The 5,036-nt window shown below is 35.6% G+C and overlaps 1 pseudogene; it reads left to right on the top strand.

Moving 5' to 3' along the window:
* The first annotated feature begins 463 nt into the window (after positions 1-463).
* Positions 464-2,018, top strand: LOC102589160 (uncharacterized; annotated as a pseudogene).
* Positions 2,019-5,036: the final 3,018 nt, after the last annotated feature.

Genomic DNA, 5,036 nt, shown 5'->3' on the forward strand with positions numbered 1-5,036 from the left:
AAGAAAATTCTATCATTCAGATGAGGCAGTGAATGAAAAAGTTGAAAGTCAATGATAGAAAAGTGAAATTTTGGTTTAAGTTTGGACCTTATTTTGAGACAGGTATAAGACTTTTATCAACTGATTTAAATATATATAACATTTTTTATGAAATTACTGAGAATAAAGAGGTGGAGATATTTGTCGAGCACACAAATGAGGATCAATGGAACTATGATGTGGTTGATTACGAGGGTAGCCCATTACTACATGATGAAGATGTGGATGTAATCGAGAAAAACGATGAGAGTGATTCGACAACTGAAGAATGTGAGTAATTTCATGATTCTGATTATTCCTTAGAAAAAGCTGACATGAATTTTGATAAATCCATCAACTCTACCGTAGAGTGGGTTGGTGTTAGTGGAAAAAGTAGAGATAATCAACCCAAAGGAAAGAATGTTGAGCATGGAGTTACCTCAAATATGTTGGCTATGTTTCCCAGTGACACTCAAGAGATGACTTCGCTTCATCAGATGAGGAATTGATGAGTTTACATGGAGATTCTGACGATGAAAATCGTAAAAGATCCATTGTTTTCAATCCAACTAGGGATTTGGAGGATCCAAAATTTAAGTTTGCACTTCATATGATTTTCAGTAATAGCAAAGAATCCAAATGGGCAGTTGAAGTGCATGCTGTTATCCAAAAAAAGGATATTAGATTTAAAAAGAGTGAAAGTACAAGGTCTAGGGCAACTTGTAAGGTGTCAAGTTGCAAATGATTCATATTCGCATCAAAGGCTAATCAAGATGAGTCTTTCATGATCAAGATAATAGGTCCTGACCATTCCTGTGGTAATCAAAGAGATAACAAGACTATTGACTCTGGATTTTTAGCTAAGAAGTATGTGGAAGAGTTTAAAATTAATCCAAATTGGGGTGTGAAAGAATTTCAAGCTCATGTGATGAGGTCTCATAATTGTACCATTTCACGAAATCAAGCTTATATGGCAAAGAGGAAGGCATTAGATCTAATTACAAGGACTAAAGAAGAGCAATTTGAGATGTTGTGGGATTATTGTGCTGAGCTAAGGAGGAGTAATTCAGGGACTACATGTATTTTAAAGTTGGACAAAAATTCAAAAATAATGGTCAATGGTAGAAAGAGATTTTTAAGACTCTATGTGTGTTTTGTAGCTTGTAAACAGGGGTTTTTAGCTGGCTGTCGACCCATAATAGGAATAGATGGATGCCATTTGAAAGGGAACCAACAGGGGGGCCAACTATTGACAGCAGTAGGCATTGATGGAAACGACAACATTATCCTATTGCATTCACAATAGTGGAAGGTGAACTAAAGAAATCATGGAGTTGGTTTCTTACACTTCTTGACAAGGATCAAGGCATTTCACGAAATCCTTTTGCTTGGACTTTCATTTCTGATAAGCAAAAATGTTTAATTCCAGCATTTGATGATACAATGCCACATGTTGCACACGAATTTTGTGTTAGACATCTGCACAACAATTTCAAGACCGAAGGTGTTGGAGGACAAGCGTTGAAAGATGTCCTATGGAAAACTGCCAGGGCAACTACAGAAGCTGAATTCTTTAACCATATGGAAGAAATGAGAAAATTAGATTCAAAATCCCTTGAATGGTTCACTAATAAGCCCCCTATTCACTGGTCAAGGGCTTTTTTCTCTTCTTTTCGAAAGTGTGATGTGTTATTAAATAATCTGTGTGAGTCATTCAATAGTGTACTATGTAAGAGACAAGCATATTTGGACAATGATTGAATCAATTAGGATCTACATGATGTCTAGTATTCAAAAGAACGGAGATAAAATGATGAAGTATTGTCTGAGAATTTGTCCAAAGATCATATTGAAGCTAGAGAAAAATAAGGTTAAAGTTGCTGAATGTATATCCACTAAATATGATCAATTTCACTATCAAATTGAGGACATTCATCGTAGACTATTCTTTGTTGATCTTAAGGAGAAAATATGTTCTTGTACGAGATGGGAATTAACGTGAATACCTTGTCATCATGCTATTGCAGCTACATGGGTTAAAAAAGATGAGCCTGAAATGTATGTTCATGAATGCTATATAGTTGAGCAGCACATGAAGAGTTATAACCCATCCATATTGCCAATTGTCAGTTTTGATCAATGGCCTACGATAGGGATAGAACCACCATTGCCCCCCATATATAAGGCACAACCAGGTAGACCCAAAAACTGAGGAAGAGAGGAATTGATGAGACAACGCAAAAAGAATCAGATTCTAGAAAGCTTACCTTGTTAAAAGCATCAAGAAAAGGTAGAAAAAAGAAGTGAGGATCATGTGGAAACATAGGACATAATAGTAGAAAATGCCCAGTTCTTATGGGAAGAAACCAATCTGAAGCTTTACATCAACAAATTCATCAGCAAGTCGAAAAGGAAGGCTCTTCTACACCTAGTAATGCAACAGAAGTAAGTAATCGCATAAATCGGTTCTACTCATCAACAGTAATAGTACTAAAATGTGATTCTATTATAGGTTTCAAGCACTATTACTGAGAATGTGGCATCAAGGCAATTCAGTTCCTCATTTGTGATAGAACAAACTATAATTATCTTTCTTGTTGTCTACTTATGTTGTATGTATTTGATCTTACTAGCTGGCTTATTTATTCGTTTTTTATATATTGTAGATCGATCAACTTAATCAGACAAGGGTACCCAAGAACAATTGAGGAGTTCTGCATTCATATCAGAAGAAATTGGTGAGCATTCCAGAGAAGGTATAAAACCACTCATCATCGAGAAAATGGGAAAGCAGTACGTCCCAGTGTCAAAATTACAAGAAGCGGTTTCTCAAAATAACAAGAGAGTAAGAAGTGATCTGCGAGCTCAAAAGAAAATTGTCCCTTTAATAAGATGTTACAAAAATCCAATGACATTACAGACATGAGTTTAGATTTAGTTCTTCTTTTATGACTTTAAAGTTGATTATGTTTTGGTGATATGTAAATGATTGTGTTTTTCCTTTTAAAACTGAATGCAACTTAAAAATTACCTTTTATTCTTCTTGATCGTAACTTGAACTAAATCATCCTCTCTTTTGTAATGCTTCTATATAATTTGATTTGCAGACAACAATATTTACAGATAGAGATATACTGAAAGCATGCCCATAACAAACAACTATAAAGAGAGATATCAACAAATGATAATCTTCAAGTGAAAGAACACACTTTTTCTACTTTAAAAATGCAACAAGAATATGTAAAACCTTACGACGTTCGGAAAATCAAGTTTGAAGTTTCATTATGAAATTCACTATTCCACCAAGGAAATACTTTTGTCGAACCCAAGTTGCAGGATTCAATTCAAGTCCTATACAAACATTTGTTTGATCTTCATGACTCGTTGGTGTTAATTAACCATGCTATAATGATAGCAGTCCAATAGTCTTGTCAGAGGAATATATATGAATTTTAGGTGAAACAGAAAATCCACAGACACATTTTTTGACACCCAAACCCATCATCTACTAAACTTGAGCTACCATGAAAGACAAAGGTTCAAAAATGCAAATTAGATAAACACTAATTTGAAAGCTTGATAGAAAAATCAAATAAAAATACCAAATTTCAGAAATCAAAATGTCTTTACAGGGTATGTTAAAAAATAAGAACTAAGAGAAGCAAAAAGAGTACCGTACTGCCCTAACTCAAACTTGAAAAGTGGTGAAGATTCAATTTTAGCAAAAATCATCCTGAAATGAGCTCCGCCATGAATTTCCTCTTTGAATTTCATAAAATTTGATTGAGTCTGCATTTGATTAGAAGAAGAGAAAACCAAAAGATAAGAAAAGAGATGGAGAGAGAAAAAACACTTCATTAAAGTAAAAGATGAGGATGGAAATGAAGCTTGTGAGTTGTGATGGAGAGAGAGAAAATACTTTCTTTTGTCACGTGAGTTGTGATATTCTAGACAGTCAAATAAATGATGAAAAAAATTTATTAGCAGTATTATTTAATAGTAATAATATTATAGTGACGTAAATCCCCCCGGCAGTAATGACATGTCACGCCCCGAATCAGGGAAGGCGTGGCTGGCACTCGATACCTTATGCAATCGAGTTAGCCATTGAAACATACCAATTGACTCCACTGTGGACCTAGAAGATCGGGCAGCATAACATCTAAAATATTAATCCCGAACCATTAGGGTCATAACCTGAATAACAACTCATATAGACAAAGGTAGAAAAACCAAAAAGAATAACAAAGTACTAGTTGGCCGATGAGGCCAAAATTCAGGACATACACATATACAGACTTATCTATACATGCCAAGCCTATGTGGCTAGAAACTGGAAGCTGTTGAAAGAAACCCAGAATACTATGTCCACAATAGCCTCTATGAGTGATATAAGCACTGTCGGGACAACGCCCCGACTATACCCAAACTGTACAACAAAAGTAAACATCCTCTGATAGCCCCAGGATAAGATATAGCTTACCAACTCACAGCTGAACCTGAATCCTAACGGGTGGATCATCTAGAATCCATGTCTGTACCTGCTCGCACGAAACAAAAAGTAGCGTCCCCAGGCAAAGGGACATCAGTACGAATAAAAATGTACTAGTATGTAAAGCGGAAAGTAGATTTACAAATATTTACAATAAAAGGGTAATAGAGATACCACCTGAAACTAAAACTCATATAATCTCCATGGTTGACATTTGGCCCCCTACTATTTAAATATGCACGGTATGCTCGTATAATCGTATGTTATGAATAAATATATATATAGATGCAAATGCATGTCATACCCAACCAAGTGCTAGCAATGGTGGTGCCTTCCGGTAGCGAACTGGGATCATATTCGCCAACTTGTGTCCATCTGTATCTCATACGTATAAATATAGGCAATATGCCCCATACCTCCCGATTATAGCTCGGGAGTAGAATGCATAGCATGTCATGTCATGGATTTATAACACCTATGAGTTACTGTTGTCATGTTGCCAATCTTGGCCCATTTGTAGTCTTGT

Source organism: Solanum tuberosum, unplaced genomic scaffold (genome assembly GCF_000226075.1).
Source record: "Solanum tuberosum cultivar DM 1-3 516 R44 unplaced genomic scaffold, SolTub_3.0 scf00299, whole genome shotgun sequence".
Classification (NCBI taxonomy): Eukaryota; Viridiplantae; Streptophyta; class Magnoliopsida; order Solanales; family Solanaceae; genus Solanum; species Solanum tuberosum.